The sequence below is a fragment of the Pogona vitticeps genome, chromosome 5 (genome assembly GCF_051106095.1).
Source record: "Pogona vitticeps strain Pit_001003342236 chromosome 5, PviZW2.1, whole genome shotgun sequence".
Lineage (NCBI taxonomy): Eukaryota > Metazoa > Chordata > Lepidosauria > Squamata > Agamidae > Pogona > Pogona vitticeps.
Genome location: NC_135787.1, coordinates 121,873,096 through 121,897,470, shown reverse-complemented (window position 1 = coordinate 121,897,470; position 24,375 = coordinate 121,873,096). Strand labels below are relative to the sequence as shown.

The window sequence follows — 24,375 nt, the reverse complement described above, 5'->3', positions numbered from 1 at the left end:
TCCCTTTCTTTGTCATTTTGACTTCTGTTGGGATGAAGATGACTGGATGCTTTAATTGCTATAGCAATTCCTTTTGATTCAGTCTTTGAATAAGAAGCATAGATTAGGCCTATTCTGAAGGCTCTAAACATTATTTTTCTCTCTATATTTTTAATATGAAAATAAATTTTAAAAATAACTTACCATTTTAATCTGTCCCAGTTATTAGGAAGACTATTGTTAAAAAATCAGTGACTCTCTTCTAGTTGTCAGATCTTCATCTATCTGAGTTGTTGTCCTCCTTTTATTTTTTTAAATGCTATGTCTTATAAATATTCCTAATCTCTTTCCACCAACATAATAGATCTGTCTGGGGGCTAGATAAAAGGCAGAATGGAATGGAACAGTCTGGAACAGAGATTTCTTAATAAAGATTTATGCCAAAAATAGTAGGATGTGATGGACAAACATCCAAACAATAAGAGCCCCGTGGCGCAGTGGTTAAAACGCTGTACTGCAGCTAAAACTGTGCTCACGACCTGGGGTTCAAATCCCAGGTAGCCGGCTCAAGGTTGACTCAGCCTTCCATCCTTCCGAGGTCGGTAAAATGAGTACCCAGCTTGCTGGGGGGGCAATGTGTAGCCTTTATAATTAAAATTGTAAACCGCCCGGAGAGTGCTTGTAGCGCTATGGGGCGGTATATAAGTCCAATAAATAAATAAATATATAAATAAATTTAGGCCTCAAACCCAATGAATATTAATCTTTCATTATCCTTTGGTTGTCCTCAAACCGGCTAGAATGGAACACAATCCAAGTAGGGCAGCCCAACCAGGTTCACCCATCTGACTAGGAGGGACTGATGCAGCTGTTCATAAAACACCCCCAGGAGCAACATTTCAGTACCCATTCCAGGCAGAAAAGTGACATCACAAAAAATAGCCCAGAACAGCAACTTCTCAGTAGGACAGCCCAACTGCATTCCCTATCCCTCCTGACTAAGGGAGACTCTTAGAAGAAGTGACAAAACATCCCCAAGTCACAAAACATCCCACACATGTTCAGGATAGAAAATCAATATTGCAAAAAATAGCACAGAACAGCATCTTCAGAGTAGGATTGCTCAACCAAATTCACCTGCCCCACCCAGGTAGCACATATTGATGGAGTTAGCTACAAAATGCCCCCAGGAAGACCATTCTGGTATTTATTCAAAAGAGAAGAATTAATATTCTTTGTTACAAAACCTATTCATAGAAGAATCACCAAAGATGCCAAATTAGAAGTAATTGGTTATAGAATTCGAATACAAGGCAGAATTTTTTCCAAGTCTCAACATGCACAAACATCTCTTGAACCCATAGTTGTCACTTCCAAAAAATCACATCATTTCGCAAAGGAATTTATTCTTCTTCCCTCTCCTTGCCCTCTTTCTGCTAACTTTCTGTAATCTCCTTACCTTTCAGAATAGAAAGATAATGACACATATGTCTCATAATATTCACTATATTTTTCACCATGAGTCTTATTCTCTCTCTCTTTTCCTCCAACACACACATCTCAAATTATCCATCTGTCCTTGGCATAGATCCTCACTGCCCTTTCAAGATTCCATTATTTTTCTGATATCCTCTCAATCAACAAATGAACCTCAATCTCAGTTTCCATGTAGCTGTTTCTCCAGCTTTTGCTAACCTCCCCAGACCTATCACCTTGGGTTATCCTGGAGAAGAGAAGACTAAGATGACACACACTGTCGTTGTTCTGATCCTTCAAGCTGATGCTGACTTACAATGGCTCACCCATGTTTTTCAAGGTATCTGAGATGTTTCAAGACTGGCTTACCATTACCACCCCCCCCCAGTGAATTTCTGGGGCCACAACCTCTGCAGCAATGCTGGCAGCACTCATACGTCTATTTCGCTAACCTCTGGATATGATGCTGAGCATGGGCACTCAAATTCTTTGGTCGACCATAGCAAGGCCTGTTCTGAGTGGAACCTGTCCTGTTAAACCACTGTATGATCTTGGCCACTGTGCTGCAGCTCAGTTTCAGGTTTTTGGCAATCTGCTTATAGCCTAGGCCATCTTTATGTAGAGCAATAATTCATTTTTTCAGATCCTCAGACAGTTCATTACCATGAAGTGCCATGTGGAACTTCCAGTGACCAGTCTGAGAGAGTGAGAGCGATAACACCTGCTCCCCCTTCACACCTGAGACTTGTGACACTAATGGGTCTCATGACACCAGGAGGGGGGGAAACAGCTACTTGGGCCCAGTTTGGATATTGTCACTTAGGGGTGTACTCACTTAGACATTAATGGCTGTGTGTTGTTTTATTTTGAGGGGACAACATATTTACACTGTTATACAAGCTGTATACTTAGTGCTTTACATTGTAGTCAAGTGTCATTTCTTCAGTGTTGTCACATGAAAAGATATACTAAAATATTTATGAAATGTGAGGGGGTGTAACTTACTTCTGTGACATAGTGTATGTCATGGTTTGGGACTGCATGAGTGCTGCCGGAACTGGAGAACTACAGTTCATTGAGGGAACTATGAATGCCAACATGTACTGTGACATACTGAAGCACAGCATGATTCCCTCCCTTTGGGGACTGGGCCACAGGGCAGTATTCCAACATGATAACGACCCCAAACACACCTCCAAAATGACCACTGCCTTGCTAAAGAAGCTGAGGGTAAAGGTGATGGACTGGCCAAGCAGGTCTCCAGACCTAAATCCTATTGAGCATCTGTGGAGCATCCTGAAATGGAAGGTGGAGGTGAACAAGGTCTCTAACATCCAACAGATGTTGTCATGGAGGAGTGGAAGAGGACTCCAGTGGTAACCTGTGAAGCTCTGGTGAACTCTATGCCCAAGAGGGTTAAGGCAGTGCTGGAAAATAATGATGGCCACCCAAAATATTGACACTTTGTGCCCAATTTGGACATTGTCACTTAGGGGTGTACTCACTTTTGTTACCAGTGGTTTAGACATGAATGGCTGTGTGTTGCGTTACTTTGCGGGGACAACATATTCACACTGTTATAGTCCCTGATGTACATTGTAGCCAAGTGTCATTTCTTCAATGTTGTCACATGAAAGGATATACTAAAATATTTATGAGATGTGAGGGGGTGGACTCACTTCTGTGATATATTGTAAAGTTATACTATTGTTTTGTTCTGATTGCTGTTGTTCTGAATGTGTAAGGATGTCAGTTCCGTTCTGCTAGACATTTTGCTTTATTGTGTTTTTGTTTTTTAAAAAATCAGAACATAGGGCTGAAAATCAACTTATGTAAAAAAAATCTTTCTCTCTCTGACAAGTGATGAAACTACATTCATTTTGTCCTCTTTTAGTTGACAACACTGATTCCCTTGGGAAGTGCCCCAGTTAAGTAGATAGGAAGAAAAAGAAAAGGGAGTCCCACTGTACTCTCGAAGGCTTTCATGGCTGGGATCCAATGGTTGTTGTAGGTTTTTTGGGCTATTTGTCCATGTTCTGGAGGTTTTTCTTCCTAACGTTTCACCAATCTCTGTAGCTGGCATCTTCAGAGGACAAGAGTTAGTTCTAACATTAGGAAGAAAAACCTCCAGAACACGGCCAAGCAGCCCGAAAAACCCACAACAACCAAAAGGGAGTTCCATTTAATTTGAGAAATGCTATTTTGACTCTACAAATGTGGTGGAGTGCAACATTCATAATCAAAAAATTACATCAAAATGTCTTTTAGCAGAAAACAATGATTTGAATCTGTTTTTTCAATTATTATCTGCTGGCTAATGGGTTCACACCACTTCAAAGTGCCCCTTTTGTTGTTTCTATGGTTATTAGGAGAGCCTGTTATTCGCCCTCTTCCAGCTTCTTTCTGTTAACTGCTGAACAGTTATTGGTGACTTTTTTTGAAGCTGCCATTTCAAGAACTGTAATATATGGCTCTTTTGCAAGGTCACCTAAGTCTCTAGTTATAAAATACTGCTTCATTAAGTAACCATTGCAAACATGAACTTGAGAACATGTGCGAATAAAGTGAGACTCAATCATATGCATATGTGCCTGGAAGTAAGACCCAATGAACACAGTGGACTTAATTTTGAGTTTATTATTGCTGCATGAGAGTGCAGCAATGATCTTCTGCTGGCAAAGCAAATCAACATTTTATAAGGCAATTCTAAAAATAGGGGCAACCCCCCAAAATTTATAACTTTAATACAGAGCTTTGGATCAGAACCAAATATGTCACAGTTGTAGCAGATGGTCTGCTCTTGCTCTGTTTCAAACTTGAGAAGTTTGGAAAAGTTTAAATCCCTGTTCCCAACCCCCCCCCCCAAATACTTTATTTATTTATTTATTTATTTATTTATTTATTTATTTATTTATTTATTTATTTATTTATTTATTTATTTATTTCAAGGGTAAAGGGAAATAACTCAGGATAACAGGGAATATATCATGCTATACATCACATATTATTTGTACTTAAACATATCATTTTCTGTTAGTGTCTGTTAGTTGCCTATATAATTCCTAGAGCTATTTGACTATTTTGCATTAAAATTATCACATTTGGCTTTCAGGTTATAGACCGGATCCAATTATACATAGTGTCCCATTTTTCAGATGCTTCTTTGACTGAATTGTCTTTCAAAGCTTCTGTTAATATGTCCATCTCCACCACTTCCATAATCTTTTCCACTAGTTCTTCACGATTTGGTATTTCGGTTTGCTTCCATTTCCATGCACATGGTATTCTGGCTGCAGTTATTATATGTATCACCAAATGGCTCTCTCTCCTATCTAAACTCTCTGGTAACATATTTAATAAGAATAATTCTGGTTTAAATAGTATATTACGTAGCAGAATTTTCTGTAAACATTCATGTATTTGTTGTTGTTGTTTAGTCATTAAGTCATCTCCAACTCTCTCTCTATACACACACACACACAGTTGGACATGACTTAATGACTAAACAACAACAACAACAAATACATTTATTTATTTATTTATTTTATTTTATTTTATTTTATTTTATTTTATTTTATTTTATTTTATTTATATCCTGCCTATCTGGTCGGTTGAGGACCACTCTAGGCGGCTAACAGTCAAACAATAGTATAATAAAATATAAATAGAAAGTTCTAAATGATAAAACAGTACATTACAACCCACAATGTGCAACAGGGAACAGTAAAGAAAAAGAAAGTGGGTCAGGAGTTATGTGATGGGAAGGGCTGCCGAAACATCCATGTCTTTAATTCCTTCTTAAAGGTACCCAGCGAGGGAGCCCCGCGAATCTCAGGAGGTAGATTGTTCCAGAGGCGAGGAGCCACCGCCGAGAAGGCCCGATTTACAGAATGTTTACAGAAAATTCTGCTATATATATATCTTGTCCTTCTAACTCGTCTTTTGTTTTTAATTCGCAATTTAAAAGGATCGTAGGGGGTGAAGGGAAAAAGCCTTAAAGTATAGTTTAAAACTATAGCTCAGAACTGGTAGTATGAGTAATCTCATAAAACTTTGAGTGTACCAAAACAATTGACCCCATACCAAGGATTCAGAATTTGTAAACAATGATAGCTATATGTTGAATATTTTTCATTGAGGTAGCTCCATCTTTCAGAAAAGTACTAATATTTGAACCCTGTGAAATTCAACAATATGCTGTACTTAAGTATCAAAAACAAAGGCACCACTTTCTTAAGGTTGAAAGATAGTAACAACAAAAATGTTTTCCAAACAAAAAACAGTTGACTTGGGGAAGAGGCAAAGGACCGAAATGAATGGGGATTTAAATGGGGCTGGAACATGTAGAAATTCCTATTGTTGAAAACCAAGTTAGCAAAACAAGATAAGAGGTAAATGAAAACAGTCTGTAAGAGTTATAAATATGGTGACAGGGTACACACAGTTATGAATGAACAGACATCCAGATATAGCATTGCAGCAACAGGTTTTGTTTCCAGATGCTGGCAACAACCACCAAATAGATCCAAATAGTCTGGATGAGAAAATCTTTTTCTGTGTGTGTACTTAACATGTTTAGAGGACAAGTAACACTTTTTTTACTTTATATATTTTTATTATTAATAGTTCTGGTATTTCCCCATGCTTTTCAAATTTAATAATTTTTTGTAAAAATATTTAAATAATTTTACTATGTAGAGATGTATCCTCTGCCATTATGGGCTGTTAAGCTTTTGCATTTTTATAATGTAACTAGAAATACTTCCATTGGTCTTTATTACTTTAAAAGAGATTTTCCTATATTTTTGACAAGTATGTGCTTACAGCTTAAGTTCAATTTTCACATATTTTTAAACATATGTGCCTACAGCTTTTACCTTACCTTTTGCATGTTCCAACAACTCTGAAGTAATTTTGTACATATGGAACCTAGAAATAATGTAAATAAACAAAGCTTTCCCCAGGAATATTATCTTTTCTGGTCAGTTCTGTATTCTCATTATATGTATAAGATAGGTTTGCTTCAATTTACTCTTTTTTGCTCTAGTGAAAGTTCAAACCTGGCTTTATTTGACGTTGCTTTCAAGGGACAATCTTTGATAAGTGCCACCCACACTTTTATTTCAAAGGACAAGGGGACATCTATTGGAAAACGAGCTGGCAATCTGTTTGTAGAACAAGAATTTGGAAAGAGGAACATAGCATTCTACTCTGCATTCTGAGAAGTAGGCATGGCAACGCTAGTTTACTTGAGGGATTAAAGGGTGTGTATGTTTGTGTTTCTTTGTTGCATGTATTGCACTCACTCACACTTTTGCTTCACACTTTATTAAGTCCAAAACAGCCCTTCATAATATTTTGGCACAGAGGGACTTGTTGCCACGTGCCGTCTGTTTTTGGTTCTGCCCTTCCCCAGCAACCATATTACAGATTATATGCGTATCTTCTTGAATCATGGAGGTAGGAGCATAATATCCCAAATTCATCAAACAAATTCTTTCCCTAATCTAGATGGATTTGCTCACCTCACCTTGGGCTGCAATCTTAAAGTGAATTGTCTTAATCCTAAGCATTGTTTTCAGAGTCATTTCATTTTCATAGGCATCCTTCAGTCTCGAGAGACAATGGTAACATGCTCTGAATCGAGGAGTGTCCTCTCCAGAGCATGAAGCCTGGGTAAAGTAATATGGAGGATAGGCTGTTACCCAAGCAGCAGATCCCCCCTCTCCACATTGCTGAAATGGTCCAATGGAAAGGCAAGAGCCAATACAACTGGTTCCAGCAACGTCGCAGGAGTTGACAGAATGACATGAACTGCCTTCGGGACTCCAGCTCCAGATTTTGCCTCTAGGTTAACTCCTGAAGTCTTTTCCATGAGTGGATATAGCTGCAAGGCAGTGTATCTGTTTCAGAGTCTCTGTTTGGATATGTTAATGCATGATTAACACTAAGTGCACACTATGTGCAAAAATGATATGCATTGTTTCAAAGCATTGTTTCCACTGTTAAACTGAACACAATCACATCTAATCTAATCTTTTCAATCACATTCTTCCTTCTAGGGATTCAGAATGGCATGCAAGAGTTGTCTTAATAAACTACAACCATTTTGTCCTCATAGTAAACCTATGAAGTAAGCTAGCCTGAGAGAAAGCAACGGGCCTAAAGTCACATGGCAAACTTCATGACTGAACAGAATATTAGAAACTGAGGCCATGGTCACACTAATGAAATATTTCCCAATTCTTCCTCATTGGTTTTGATTTTTGTGTATGTGTGGTCAGGTGATGCACAGCCATTATCAAATCTTTTGGTCTGCCTCTGTGTTATCTCTGCCTCAAATCCTGCCCACCAGGAGGCTTCTACATTTTTGTTGTGTGATTTATCATGCAACAGTTTTACAGTGACATCTTCTGTGCATGGATACTTGTTCTAGCAAGTTGCTTTGTGTTGCTTCTGCCAGTTGTGTCATTTTCCTATATATCTCTTTAACTTTTTTTTAAAAAAATTAGTGGGTGAAGTGTCAATGCATCAGAAAACTTACCTCATTGGTATTTGCAGATCCTTCCACCAGGTGGGTGTTCCTTCCTCTGAGCCCTTTCATCTCTTCCTCTTGGGGACCTTGTGGTACAGCTGCCATGAGAACAAAGTCCAGCTACAAGTTTCTCTGCTGCAAGAGGCACAAATGCAGCAGTGAAACTCGTACCCATCAAGGAAATGTAGTTGAAACATCGATGTAATGAATTTAAAACAGGAAAAAGCGTTCCCCCCCACCCCGAGATATAAACATCCAGAGGGTAATATTCTGGTACCAAAGTGTAGCCAATCATATCACATCAAATTTAGGGAAATGTCACAGTAATTCAAAAACACATCAGAATGCCCACCCCAGGATATCTGTCACATGACTGCAACACATGACTGCTCAGGGAGCAAAAGATATGAGAAAACAGGAGGACATTTCAGTGGTGTGACTATGGCCTGAATCTCTGCAGTCCTAGTTTGGTGCTCCACTCATTCCTACCCCATTGGACCTCGGTCTACGTATCTGAAACAGAGCTCTTCTAAGTCTATATATAATAAGAAAGCATTTAGGCTTCCTTGCTGTGGTTTTACCAGAAAAGGGTAAAGGAAAGCAGCCAGAATTCTTGTGCTATCTCATGCACAGAGCATGAAAACTCAACTTTAGTATCATGTCTGAAAAGGTTCACTGTCTGATTGGTCTCACTGACAATTTCTCCTCAGTAAATATGTTTCGTATTAGTCTGTAAAGCTATATCCTATAGATTTCCTCCCAGTTCTGGTTTTTACTGTTGAAAAATCAATGTTAAAAACTATGGTAAAGCTACTTCCTGCTAAGACAGAATAATAAAAATGTAAAGGTAAAGCTTTCCATTATTGATTGGCAGTGTCTTCAAACATTGCCTTGTTGTTTCTGCTTTCCCTCTTGTTATAACATGTAAACGAAGTAACATGAAATTACGTACTCCTTTTAGCTTATAAACAGCAGTCAAACAATGCTGAAAAGAAACTGCTAATAGTACAGTTACTTTTACTCTATGCAGATATTATAGCAAGAAATAACTGTTATCCCGTCCTTGGTAGTAAACAATATCTCTCTATTCTGTGAATGCAAAAGTTGTTATTGTTTTTTAACATGAATCACCCTTACCCCAAGACAGACGTCTTTGTCTGCTTTTAAAATTATATATATAATTATATAATTTAAATTTTATAATTTAAAAGCAGATACACACACACACACACACACACACACACAGAGAGAGAGAGAGAGAGAGAGAGAGAGAGAGAGAGAGAGAGTATATTAAAAATACCTCCAATATGGCCAGAATCAGCACTCGCTTCTTAATTTTTTTTACTGTGTTTATTTTAATTTGCATTACTTTCAAGTGGTTAGAAATAGTGGACACATATCCTGTATTGAAAATCTCTAAACTAATTTGAGTGCAATTATCTTCTAGTACTAGGGAAAGTATGTAGATTCACCCAAATTAGAAACTCTTTAATCCCACTCTTACTCTAGTGTTCTTCTCTGCCATTTCTCATTCTTTCTGATCTTTCTCCTCCTTCATCCCCAGTACCCATGACATTTGTATCAATTTCCTGAGTCTGAAAACCCTTCTGCGCAGATCACCTTACTGTTGCATAATTTCTCTCTCTACGTAATGGTTTAGATATTTGGCTGAGGAACCAGAGGATGGGAATTTTATTCTGCACTGTGTCTATTTGGGTGTCCACAGGGATCAGGGAGCAGAATTTTCTAAGCCAGGAGTTGGAACTACATCCATGAATTTCCATCTCCAGGTTATCTCCTATTTTGCTGATGCAACACACAAGCATGTAAGAGCCTTGTGTAGTACACATCGGTTACCTTCAATAAAAGTAAACAGTAATAACAAAGCATTATATTTCTTTATTACTTTGGTTTGAAGTAGAGATGGGGAATTCATATTCATCTCTTGGGGAAGACAAATATTAAGCCCGCCATCACAGCTAGATCGCCTGATGAAACCCTCCCCGCACACCAGGCGTCCACTTATAGCTTCCAGTGTGGCGCACGCTGCCATCATTCTCTCCACACCAATCACGGGAGTGATTGGCTGGGGCTCCCCCACCTCCCTGTGCTGCTGACCAATCAGCAGCTGTGTGGAGAGGCTTGCCATCCTGTCCCCTGGCCAGATTGTCCAGCAACACAGGGAGCTGGGGGGAAGCCCCAGCCAGGCTACCTCCACAATTGGCATAGAGAGAAGCAGCGTGCGCCACGGTGGAAGCTGTTAGTGGATGCTCAGTGAGGGGGGGGAGCGTTTCATCAGGCTGGCCAGTTGTGATGGCGGGCTTTGTATTTGTCTCCCCCAGGAGCTGAATGTGAATCCCTCATCTCCAGTTTTAAGTCTTAGACATTAAGTCTGTTATACCATCCCAAAATACTGACACTTGGGAAATCAACCCACAAACGCAATGGGGCCATCTCTCCAACAAAGTGAAGGTGATGCTGACATAAATTCAGATAGCTTTGTAGGGAAAAGGCACTATCTGTGGAGCCTCTTCAGCATGCTTTCTTTGAGTGCTTCCAATGTTGTCCTGAAGAATGGAGAGGACCAAATTTTCAAGCAGTCATTAGAAAGTTACGGGTCAGATCCCCATGCTAATATAGAACCAACTGGAGAGTTATATACTGAGTAAGTAAGCCAGCTATAGATCTTCAAAGTTGGCTCACTTAGAAGTTTATTTGGAAGTGAAAACAAGGTCAGTTGTTCAGCCTAGCAGGGAGAAATTAACTTCCAATTAGTCACAGCTGCATTCCTCTTGAGAGGACTGGGAATGTGTGAGATGGCTAGAAAGATTTGAGAAAACTGGATAGGGTTTGTCATCACTGCTGCTGAGGGCAAAAACAGACCTGTTTGAAATCCTATTGCATAAGTTATGCTACCTAAGGCTTGACACCATGAGCTACAGCATTTTTTCCAGAAATAAAATGCTTCCAATTTCTCCCCTGAAGGTCCTGAGGATTCCATAAAATCTTTTTCATTGTCAGGAAGCTATTGGGGTTCTTGAGATGAGTTGGAAGTCTTTAATTTCTGATAATTGCTGTCATTGGTAAAATCATCCCTCAGTGGCCTTAGGATGGGGGGGGGGAATTGTGAATATTATGTTTTTGGAAAATCACTGAAGCTGCTTATGTCATCATCAGCTTTACACAGCATAACTAACAGCAACAGGATTTCAGTCTTTATGTTAGACTACCTGAGGCTAGTCTTATCTTAGACTAGCTGACATCTCTTATCTTTGGGTGCAAGCATATACTTGATGAAATTTGCATTCTGTATAAGCCCACACATCGGTCTGCTTCTCTGGTGAGATCTCCTGATACAGTGGTTTGTTTCCAAAATTGTTCTATGTCTAATTAGTAATTGGCCCTTTGTTCTTCTTAATTCTCTGACCCTATCTTTTCCGATAAAATAAATTCTCCACATTTGATGTGTTTACCGGAAGTGTGGTGGGAAGAGAGTTGGTCCTAAATCATTCTTGGCTCCTTGGTTAGCTGCAGAGTTAAGTGATGCCACAGTTTTCCTTACTGGGATGGTATTGAGCCTGAGGGAAGAGAGTCATCAGCCAGCACTCCTGGGCACAAAAATTTTAACCGCTCTAAGGATGTTGAAAGCCTTGAACATTTTTATGCTTAGCGAGATGGGAGAGAAAGAAAGAAAGAGATCTCCGCCTATTAATAATATAAGAGGCTACTTATAAGGCCACAGATCTGCACCTTATATCTTTCCCTCAGGTGATCACTGCAAGACAGATTTGTGATGACAGCCAAATTAGTTGCTAGCTTTAAAAAGGAGACTAGACAGATAATTCATTGTGGAGCATCTATCAGTAGTTATCTGAATGTCACCAGGCTATAGCAGTAGAGGGGAACCACCAAGTAACTCTGAAAGTAAGAGGTAATGGCAGGCTAGGGAATAATGGAGGATTCTTAGCCCTGTGGAGGGCTTGGAATCTGGCCACTAGCATAGCTGAGCCCTCCGTCATGCCTTAATGGTTGAAGTTGCCACTGAAGCTTTATTGGAGTGTTCACTTGTCACTCATTTTCTCCTTTAGAGCCGGCAGCTTCATCTTTTGGTGTTCCATTTCCTCACTTCAAATGACTGGCTGTCTTTGCCTAAAAGATTTTAACCTCATGCATAGCCAGATGGAAAATGAAGAATCCATGGCAATGCTGCTTCATCCTGCAGGAGACAGATGTGTGTGTGTGTGTGTGTGTGTCTCTGTGTGTGTCTGTGTGTGTGTGTGTGTGTGTTTGCTTTGCTTTGCTTTGCTTTGCCGTTGCCCTAGAATTACAAAATGCCTCTGAGTTTGCATATTTGTCCAAACACAGTGTACATTCCTAATATCAACATTGAGAAAGTAGTAAAACATTAGCCTTCCAAGTAAAAACCACTAATTCAAACCTCCACATTTGTGTTTCTTTTCTCCCACTCCAACTACTACAATCTTTACCTTCATCACTGCCTCCTAAGGTAAGGAGATATGAAGGATGAGACTGAGAGATTAATACAGACAAGATGGGATAGAAGCCATGAACCTGAACCATACTGAAGAAGGGGTTGAGGCAGAGACCAGAGTACTGCTTTGAAAGTTCAATTTTTCTTCAAAGCATGTAATTTGAAGACCACAAGAACTTACTGTACAAGCCAGGCTTGGTCAAACTTAATACATAATGTTTCATCTTCCATAATACCCTGTTAGTGCACTTAGATACTATACGTAAACAGTAAACCAAAACAAGTGATTGATTGATTTTGTAAATCTCTGGTGATGGACCACACTAAAAATGTTATGACATTTATGAACTGAGAAATTGCATGAATGTTTCTTTTTAAAAAGTGTATAATAAACAAAGGAAGTCCATTCTAACTCAATGGCTTTGGGAAGATCAAAAAGTGACTGTGATTGCCCAGTTACGTCACTACCTTAACAGGGGATTCTTGGCAACAGTGGTACATGTGTTGGTGATCTCAAAAACTGACTATTCCCATGTTCTCCACATGGGGCTCCCCTTGCAACTGACTGGGAGACTGTAACAGGTGCAGAATGTGGTGTGGTTGTCACTGGGGTGGCAAAGGTTGATCACATTTTTCCTAGGGTTTGTGTGCCTTTCTGAGCCAGGTTCAAGGTTTTGCTCTTAATATACAAAGCCCTTAATGGTTTGGGACCCCAATATCTGTCTTAGTATCTCTTCCCTGAAGAACATCAGCCCACATCACACTATCCACTCAGGCCACTCACCTACAGGTGGCCACTCTGAGGAGAAGCTCCATGAAAAAATGAGCCTTCACAGTAGTGGCCCCAACCTTCAAGGGGTGGTTAAAGACCTGCTTCTTTGAGAGTCCCCCCACCTCCTGGGGTTTACCGTTCAGCTATAAGTGTGTTTGTTTATTATATGATGCTTTATTGGATTGGGTTTGTTTGGGATTTGATGTGTGTGGGGGAGGTGTATTGGGATTTAGTATATTATTGTCAACCACCCAGTGTAGTGCTTGGCACTAAATTGGGTGATATACAAATAAGTGAAACAAACATCCCAGAGGAGGTTTTAAACTTTGTCTTTCACTGTTTTCCTGATACAGAAAGAGTGACATTGGCAGGAACACTTCCATTTGTATTTTTCCTTCCAGGGATGGGGAGTCTCAAGTTGTGACTTGCTGTCAAGTTGGACTTAAGTCGCACCAGTGACTCGACTTGGACTTAGGCTTTTCTTTTTTTAAGACTTGGACTTAACACATCACGTGGACCCATTTTTCATGTTTTCAAGTCTCTATTACTTTAACAGAAACTTATTATGTATTGGATACTGACCTTTCATCAGTCAGCCTGCCAGGCCATCTATTTTTTTTCCCTCAGGGTCTTGGCCCTCAGACACAAAACCAAACCCAATTCCTTTATTTGTTTTTAAGCGACCACCTCCTGCCTTGTTCTTTCCGCCTCACTCTCTGAGATTGTGTATTTACCTCACGCCAGAGCTGCCAGCCCACCTCCCAACAACAGGCCACCCTTCGCCATCAGGCCTCCTTGGCCTACATATCCCAGCATGCCTGGCACATGCTTCCCATCATGTACCACTTTGCTCCTCTTAGCATTCCCTTGCCATGCAAAAAATTGTAGAGCCTTGAGTTATCAATCCCTTTCCAAGTTTCAGGGACTGTATTAACCACAAAGTGGCTCCAGAGCTTTGTGGGTAAAGGACCCCCTTCCTTCTCCGATTCCTCATTGGGCCCCTTGGGGTAAAGTAGGGCCTTTGGGCTTCCCTGGAAGGCTGAAAAGGGGGGGAGAGAAAAAGGGCTAGTTGGGAGGAAGAAATAGAACCTGAAACCTTTTAAATTTTTTTAAAAAGTCTTTAAAATTTCAAAACTTTTTAATAAGGACTTGGCACTTAGATTTGAGGCTTGAAATGCAGGATTTGGTACCACAGACTTGGACTTGGACTTGAAACTCAGATCTAAAGATTTGCCAACATCATTTTTATATTGGAGATAATGTTTAATCTCCCCCCCCCAATGGAAATGTTTAGAAGATTGAGAAATCTTGACAAATTATAAGGTTTATTCAGAGAGAATAAAGGTATGTGAATACCATTCAATCAGATCAGGCACTTTAAAAGAAATTCGAAAGTAGAAAATAGCCATGTGAGGAAGAGAAAAATAGTTTCTCATGCTACTTTGACCTGTCCAGTCAAAGCCCATACAATGTAGTCAGTTGTCCATTACAAATTCACACACACATTCATTCCTAAGTGTAATGAAGATTTGCTGTCACTATCTAAAAGAAAAAAAATCTAGAATTCCAACAGTCAAATAAGTGAGGCACAATCTCTCCTTTCTGTGTATGGACTCAAAATGGCTCAGTCAAATAGATGGGGGATAAATACAGTCCACTGAGGGATCTGATGAGATCAATCTAAGCCCTCGTCACAGGTTAGGCCAAGCCCCCAGAACTCAGCAATAGGAATTTCCAGAAAAAGTTTTGCCTTTCATCTCCTTCTGCTTTACAGCTTCCTTCTCTGGCTATAGAAGTTGGTGTCAAGTAGTTTTGTTCAAACATTAGCACTTTTCACTCACAAAACAACAAAGCAATATCAATGATTTATTGGGACACCCTCATTGACATAATATTCATTTTGAACTCACCCTGTATCTTTTTCAGTCATGTAAATATACCTTCTATTCTTCATTCTGCACACTTTTTGCACAATACTAATTGAGAATTGACGTGGTGACGCTGTGGGTTAAACCACAAAACCTCTGAGCTGCAAGGTCATAAGATCAGCAGTTTGAATCCACGTGACAGAGAGAGCTCCCATCGCTTGTCCCAGCTCCTGCCAACCTAGCAGTTCGAAAGCATATAAAAATTGTGAGTAGATAAATAGGTACCACCAAGGTGGGAAGGGAATGGCATTCCATGTCTAGCCGCACTGGCCATGTGACCACGGAAACTGTCTATGGACAAATGCTGACTCTATGGCTTGGAAATGGGGATGAGCACTGCCCCCTAGAGTCAGGCACAACTGGATAATTTGTCAAGGGAAAACTTTACCTTTAATAATTTAGAAGGTTACCTATATATTTGAAAACTTTAAAAACCGTTCTGATGAGTTGTGATGGAAATGAGGTGCACAAGCACTTGGGGGAAAAGGTAGTGCAACATTTTGATATCCAGTAGTTGCTTCTGTTCTGCTGAATAGGTTCAGCCAAAATTTCCCACATCCTATTGGCTCCTGTTTCCATTCAGATTCTTTTTAGAGAGTAAAATAAGAAAAAGGAAACCATGCAGCATCAAAGCTGTTCATACTGGTGTAGTCTCCAGTTCTTTTGGATAGATATGCCAATTGTGCTGCAAGAGGAGAAATCTTGTCTTCATAACATACCTTATTATAATGAAATAATTAGCTTTTCGTTATGCACTGTTTCCAAATACTGTGTGACTCTACATCATCATGTGGATTAGATTTTGTCACAGAATAGCTGTTTCAAAACTTGTAAGCATTTTGTTAAATGATATGTGGGAGTCTGTGTTGAGGGGATAACCCTAACTGTGCCGAGGCAGAGATAGAAAAGTTTTTTCTTACTACAAGTCCCATAATACCCCAGCCAGCATAACTAGCTGGGCATTCTGGGAACTGTTGTACAAAAAATTAAATTTCCCTGTCTCCGACCTGAATTGTTCAGCATGCTTTGAATACTGGATTCTGTTATTTAATTTATATATATTCACCATAAGTGAAATTCAGACTATTAATAGACGTTCTGATCCAGTCTTTGTTAAGGAAAATTTCCACTGATATCTGTAGGAGTAATAGTAGGCTGAACATACTAAGAGATTTGTTCCAAAGAGTCATATTCCAAAAATGAGCCAATTTCTTTTTATGAAAAGGCAATTTCCCATTATAAAAAAAAAACTTCTAGGTAAAACCAGAAGTTGCACATTGTGTTGCAATAATATCAACACAGCTGGTCTTTAATAATAGCTCAATTGTGATTATAAGCAGTGTATAGCCTGTGAATTTATAATTAGATGTTCATTAAGAATATGTCAGGGTGAACATAATCGATTCATTTCATCTGACAGAACAAGAATATATTATTTGGAGGAATTTTTTAAAATAACACATGTCTCCACTGTTTGAGCAAGTTAACTGAAAATCAGACCATTATGTTCAAATAATAAGCAAAAGGTCAATGTGGTGTAATTCATAGTCAAAGCAGGTATGACTTTAAAGAAGCAGTTAGCAGATTTTTAAGAAGAAACCTCTAGTAAGCACAGGGGGTCTGATATGGACTAGGACCCTTGGTCATGTGTGGTAGACCAACGTTTGGATATACAGTAACTAGTTATGAGTACTGTAATTACCTGACACCATTTTTTTTTCTAACAAGGGTATAACCTGCATATTAGAAGACATGCAATGAGCATTAGTAGCAGGTGTCATAGTTATTTTTGCCGTAATGAGAAACATTTTCCAGTTTATTTCAGAAATGAAATTTAAGAGGCATTTTAAGGTATTTATAGGGACATTTTGAGAGGAATGTTGCAAATTCCAGGAATTTGTCCTGTCAATCCTAGTCTTAATTGAAGTCTTGCTTTGTTTCATATTTTTATAACTACTTTCAAGTTGCAACATCAGAATTGTCCTCTAGTCTACAGGGAACTGGAGAGTATTTTTCTGGCACATTAGTAAGGCCAATACAGGATGCTAATAATGACACTTAATTGATTATTTTAGAGATTGAGCACCAGCAATAATAAAGATAACTTAGTTGCAAATAAATGAGTCATATAATGTGTTCTTGTTTTTAAAAAAGGACTTTGTATGGAGTTCTTTTTTTAATGTTTGCTCTGGTTACCCTATGCTTGCAACATAAATCTCTACCCTTTTTTGGTTTATTTGTCTAAATGGGGGAATATTGTATCCTGTATTCATAATTTAAGAAGCATTTTTCTATAGAGACATTTTACTTCAACACAGATAATTTTATGCATCCCCCAAGCCTGCTGCTACTATGATTATTTATTTTTACCCCTATTTACCTTGGAATGGTTTAGGGGACATGCTGAACTAACATAATTATTGAATCAGGAGATACGGTAAGCACCTCAACTGTTAAAGAATAATTGTCCCTTCATTCCATTCAAAGTTGAAGATTTACTCCACTTATCTTTTGTTTGAATAAAAGTGCTATTAATTGCATTTATATTCTTTAAATGAAGTATGTCAGATGCTTTTAGCTGATGACTTGCTTGCCAACCAATTTGCATTATAATGAATAAAATCACAAAAATCTTAAAATATGGTGATGAACAAAAGTGGTCAATATGCAAATACATGCATGAACTTTTAGGGTCTCAAATATTATCTAAATGTGCTTTAAAATACATTAAGTTTCTGTGAAAGTTAATTAAAATTAACATGTTCTCTTCCTATATTGTAGCAAATCTAGTGATAATTAAAACAGTTTGCACAATATAAAGTTTAGTTTTCCTTGTCTACTGAATTAGAACAGTGACATTGCATATGGACCAGCATGGGTATTTTGTAGTTCCTTTAACATTGCCATTTTAAACTACAAACAAAAGTAAAGTATCCAAAACATTTATATACATACACGCAAGGATTTTTGACTCAGAATAGGGGCTACTCAGATTTCAAGAATATTTTAGCTTGTGTAAATCTCTACTTCATTGTTTGGTTGTTATTGTCTTACAAAAACAAATTACTTTATATGTAACAAAAATAAATTTCTTGTCTGTATAGGCCAGACAAGAACTATTTGTGAGCAGAGTTTTCTGTATCTGAGAACTGTTCAGAAATAGTGTCTCAAAATTCTCCACCCTATTTGTGAGCAGAGGAAAGAGGGGACTACTTCACTAAATTTCTGCAGAGAAAGAACATTCTCCAAGAGCTTTCCAGAGAATCGACTAACAACTAATAACGGTAGTAGCACTGCATCTTTTTCTCTTCCCCCCCCCCCGGTAACAACTAGAGAGGCTTTGTTGGCTGCCTGGAAACCATTTTGCATTGTCTACAATATCTTGTACCTGATATTATTTTGAGGATGCTGTTTAGTGACAGAGAGGCAACCATCAACAAGGAGAAAATTTGGAAATAAAGTTTGCAAAATAGTCTTTATTGTCTAGATCATAGGTTCCCAAACTTTTTTGCCCCATAGACCATTTGCTGACTTATTTGCTTTCTGTAGACCCCTATGCAATCGTAACAACTACAAAATATGTATAAAATTTTGTACTTACTTTTCTTAGGCACTCCTAAAGAAGATGATTTTGATTCACTTGTCTTTTACCTATTTTCTATCTATATTTTTGAAAACACAGGTCATGGGCCAGGGCATGGACTCACCTCCCTCTATTGCCATCTCCACGCAAGAATTGGAGGTTGTTCATGACTTTGTGTACCTGGGCTCAACGATCTCTGACACTCTCTCTCTAGATGTCGAGCTGGATAAACGCATCGGCAAAGCAGCTATCATGTTCTCTAGACTCACAAAGAGAGTATGGCTTAATAAGAAGCTGACAGCATATGCCAAGATCCAAGTCCATAGAGCCTGTGTCCTGAGTACACTCCTGTACTTCAGTGCGTCCTGGACCCTTTATGCATGGCAGGAGAGGAAACTGAACACATTCCATATGCGCTGTCTCTGACACATTTTTGTATCTGGCAGGACAAAGCTCCAAATAGAGTAGTCCTAGAATGAGCTGGAATTTTTAGCATATATACATTACTGAAACACTGACATCTAGATTGGCTTGGGAATGTTGTAAGAATGGCTGATGGTCGGATTCCAAAAGATCTCCTGTATAGAGAATTAGTGAAGGGAAATTGCCCCAGAAGGGACACCACAGGTGCAGTACAAGGATATCTGCAAGCAGGATCTGAAGGCCTTAAGAATGGACCTCAACAGATGGTAAACCTTGACATCTGAGCGTTCAGCCTGGAGGCAGGCAGTGCATCATGGCCTCTCCCAATTTCAAGAGACCCTTATCCAGCAGGCTGAGACAAAGAGGCAATCCCGAAACCAGCAAAATCAGGGAGCTGGACGGGGTACAGATTGTATTTGTCTTCAGTGTGGAAGGGATTGTCACTCTAGAATTGGCCATACTCTCAGCCACACTAGACGCTGTTCCAAGTCCTCCATACAGAGCACGCTACCATAGTCTCTTGAAACTGAAAGATGCCTAACTAATTTTTGAACATATTTTTATGCCACTTTTCTTCTCAAAACTTAGAAAGCAATTGAACATCTCTAGCACTCCTATTTATCAATACAGACAGCACACAGTACGTAATTAAATAATATTATGAAATATTATGTACAGAATCTGTGTTTGGTGTAATTACGGATTGCCTAAATATTTATTATGATCTGCCTAATGGGATCTGCCCATTTACATCTCGTGCACCCCTAATTTTTTTCTCTCTGATGTGGACCCCCTGCAAGTCAAAATCGACCCCTGTTTAATATAGCTCCTGCGTGGTAGGCCTGGTATCATATAAGAAAGTTTGGGGTATTTTTGTTTCATTTTCATTGCCTTTTTGAACATATTTGAATAAGATTATACTCAAAAATATTCCATAACATTGCAAGGTGTCCAACAGCAATCAATTTTTTTCTGTTACATATCCCTTCATTACAATGCAGCTTCCTTAGCTCTTCCTCATCTGGGGGGGGGGGACTACAGGTGTTACCATCTTACTGTACTTCATAAACTTTAACCGGAGCCTTGTGGCACAGTGTTTAAACTACAGTACTGCAGAAAAGGCTCTGTTTGCGACTTGAGTTTAATCTTGGGCTCAGGTAGCTGCCTTGAAGTTGACTCAGCCTTCCATCCTTTAGAGGTCAATAAATTGAGTAACCAACTTCTGGGGGAAGCAATGTGTAGCCTGCATAATTAAATTGTAAACCACCCAGAGAGTGCTTTATGCACTATGGGGTGATATATGAGCAGCACAGTTTTGCTTTGATGCATGGGAAGTCTGTGAGCAAAGTAGGTGCCATATCATCAGACACAGACCAGTTTTCTAGACTCTTCAGACACTCCTTCTAAATAAGAAAGTAAAAAGTGCTACCTATGGGAATTTCACTGAAATTTTCTTTTCCTTCAAAATCCTTTAAAAAGGAATTTATTTCTCTCTCAGATTAAATGACAATGCTTTTTAAAAGTGGGAGAAAACTTAGCACAACACTAATATATATAGATTTAAACTATTGTGGGTACAATATAATGAACAATTGTTTACTGCAACCAGGTGTATATCTGTTATGAGGTCCTGTCAATGGGACGTATAACCAGGTTATGGATCTTACTTTTAAGTTGTACTTTAGGAAGGTACTTTATATAACTATCAAGTGGCATTCAGTGAGTTAATAGAGACTAAGTTTCAGTAAGGGCGTTAAGCGCTGTGTTTAAATCTCTTTTTGAAATCAATGGAACTGGAGTGGCTGGGGTCATTCCCAAGAATTGCATCAGTGCCTGCAATGTCAATGCTTAGATTTTTTTTTTTAAAAAAAGACTCTCAAATGATTATTATTTTCCAAGTTATTGTCTGTAATTGTAGTTAAAATTAAACTTCAGATTACTCATGGACAGGATATAGTCTCTTTTACAGAGAAAAATGCTGAATTGCACACAAATGAGACTTCACATTTTTGAAGAAGAGATGTTAATAAGAAGCACTATTATATCAAGGCCCATTAATTAAATATTGACAGAACAGTTTTGGAAGATGAATTTATTAAAGCAGCATGAGGTTTGATTAGCAATTAGCAGACTGAGGTAGTTGTGATTTTTCACATACAATAGAGACAAAGCATACCTTGTTTATTTAGTTCAGGCAGTTTTTCATGATATTAGCAAATGAGCTCAGTGCATCAAACAGCTTGGGTTGTTTATCTTTCAACAAAACTGGTGCATGTGGTTGTATTTTCCTAACTTCCCATTTTCCTGCCAAATTACATTCAATAAAGAAAACATTTGAAATATAATATTTCACTTGTGAGAATGAAGTAAGTGTAGTGAAGATTGAAATTCCTGCACTGCAACTGGCTGAAGATGAATCTTTTAAAAAGTCTGAGGAGAGGAGACAGGCATGGTGTCTCAAAAAATGGAAATCTTTTCCTACAAGGAAAACACTGGGATATTGGGTGGAGAAACGATGTATTGTATAGTTTAATCACTGGTGGCTCCAGTTTCTGATGACTTTGAAATGGGTCCTTAATCCCATTTCTTTAAGGGAGAAAACTTGAATTAATATATCAAATGGCCATTCCAATGTTCAGTGGTTTTCACGGATTCCACCTCCTGAGATGACTAATATTAAGTGTTTTGGTGTAATCTCTGGGTTCCGAAAGCATATAGTATTGTATGCATGCTTGGAAAATGCTGTAAGTTCAAGTCCACATGCAGCTTGTCATCCACCCCTTTCCTATTGCACTTTCTGTGACACTAGGAAAGTGAGCAGACAACAAAATAAGAAAAATATTCTTTAACTTATTCTTTCAGATTTTGTAGGTTTCTTGAGTGGAATATCCCTTTGAAGTATGAGGATTTCATACAAATTGCGTACGAACTGTGGAGGAAAGATATGAACCTGATCTGAATTTGTGTGGGTTTCTCAGCTAGGGTGACTCCATTTTTAATGTCATTTAGATAACAATTCTCAAAAGTGGATGTGCACAAATGTATATATTTACATATATCTCCTAAAATGTGCCAGGCACATTTCCTGCAAATTTTAGTCATTACACCAATAAATATAACAACTGCTGTTAGCTCTTTCAAAATATTTCCACAGAGATTAATTGTGTTAAGAGGCTACTATGCCTGTTAATTTCACTAAATAATTTCAACAGAAGGAAAATAATATTACCATGTATTAACTTCCAACTAAAGTCAACAGAAGGCCAAGGGATTTGGATTTCTGAAGCCAGAGTCAAAATCAAGAAGTCTCCAAAGAAGGCCTTGATCACATGAAGGAGATTTTTTTGGGTCCTTCAGATACTTTCCATACCTCTGGTGTACTGTACCATCGTAATGTGGTTTTTAGCTCTGGACAAACATCCCAAGAACTTTTAGTGCTACTGATTTATTTCCTCTTATTTGATTCGTTATGGCCAGCTAGACCATGGTATCAGTTTATTTTCTCTCTTGTTTCAAGGGGCAATTTAGGCCCTTTATTTATATGTATTCAAAAATAATATTTATCCAAACATTGATATATCAGGAACAAGGTTCTCTCTAACGTATGTGACTGCACGCGTGCACGTGACTCCACTCCCTCTGCACAGCTTTCCTCCTCCCCTGTATACCCATGATGATTGTTTCCAGCCCCTTTTGTTCCAGTTGCAATGTCCTACGTGGGAGGCCAGACTTGCACATGGGGGTTTGAACCCCACCCAGTGGGGCTGAAAATTAGGGGGAACAATGATCGGGAAGGGCTTTCAGTCTAGGAAAGTTTCCTCTGTTGCACTGGCTGCTCCTGAAGATATACATTGCACACAATGAACATGGGATAGCCGTGCGGCAGTACTGGCAATCACACACAGACATACCCTGGTGACATTGGCATATCAGTGTTTCAATGTATCTTCCCGTAAAATAATATTTTAAAAATTATTCACCAATAATGTAATGGCGACAGTCTCCTTGTGCCATACCTTTAGCAACATATCAATGTATCGAACACAATTTTTTTAAAAAAATAAGTGTGCCACAGTGATGGCAGCCACCTTCCCAGCTTCAATTCTGAAAAGAAGCAGGGCAATCCTGGTAAGGAATACGCCAGTACGACAAAGGTACCAAAAACCACAACCCTCCTGGCAATGGGGAAATGTTCCCCAGTTATATTGCTAGCTGGGAAAATGTCTTGATCATGAGTGTGCATTGTGTGACCAGGAAAAAAAAGAAACAAACTAAATGGGGAATAACTAGAGAACATTTCCCTCATGTTACCAGGGCCAAAGTCCGAACTTAATCAGGCTGTTTTTGTGTATTTCTAAGCTGGAGACAAGGTAGCCCCTTGTGGTCAATGACCACCTCTATTATCCATCTATAACTTCCCCCTATGTTAACTACCAGTAATCCCTGAATTTGATCACTTATTTATAAATGAATTGGGCATGCTTGTTGGAAACATAAAATAGTGCTTTGCTTGACCCAAGCAATGAATTTATTTTATTTGTTTTATTATTATAAGGGGATATCTGCTCTCTTGTGCAATGAAAAATCCTTACTTTGTTTTGCTTCCTCTTAGTAACCTCATCCTTTTATGAAGAAAGCTGAGACGGATATATATTTTTTTTCATTACTTGCAGCTGCTGTGATACTGATTTTGAGAAAGCAAGTAGGCTTAGCAGGAAGTTTCTTTGAAATGAACATTTTGCTCCGGCTTGAAGACTAAACTCAAAGTCTGAACTGTACTCTTTTCACTTAATTTCATGTGGCCCTCCCCCAAGTTTTCACTGCTCTAATTACTGCAACTGGGTCATCTGAAAGAGTAACAAAATCCTACCCTATATTTTTAAAAAGTCACCCACCTTTAACTACCTTTGGGGTTTATACTGCTCATGCTTTGAATCTACTCTTTTCTTGTTTTCTCTCTCCAAAATAGCTACTATTTATATCAGCTCCCTTGTGCAGAGTGTAGTCATCCTGCCTTCTGGCTCTCTGAATCAGAGGCAGCAACAATTGACCTGACATTACCCGTGGCTTCTTCAGCTATGCAAAGATTTCATAACCTAGCAGTTCAGTTTAACAGGTTGAGAGGTTGGATGTGCCTAAGCAGATTGCCCAAGAAGCATTTAAGTAATCTTTGGGAAAAAAATGGAT

At 38.8% G+C, this 24,375-nt stretch overlaps 1 long non-coding RNA gene across 2 annotated transcripts in view; it reads left to right on the top strand.

Annotated features, from left to right (window-relative positions):
- Positions 1 to 12,409: 12,409 nt before the first annotated feature.
- LOC140707740 (uncharacterized) overlaps positions 12,410 to 24,375 on the top strand; it is a 111,534-nt gene continuing 99,568 nt past the window's right edge. For both annotated transcript variants that reach the window (XR_013545704.1, XR_013545703.1), the window contains exon 1: positions 12,410 to 12,497. This is a non-coding gene — a long non-coding RNA (uncharacterized LOC140707740). The remainder of the gene's footprint in view (positions 12,498 to 24,375) is intronic.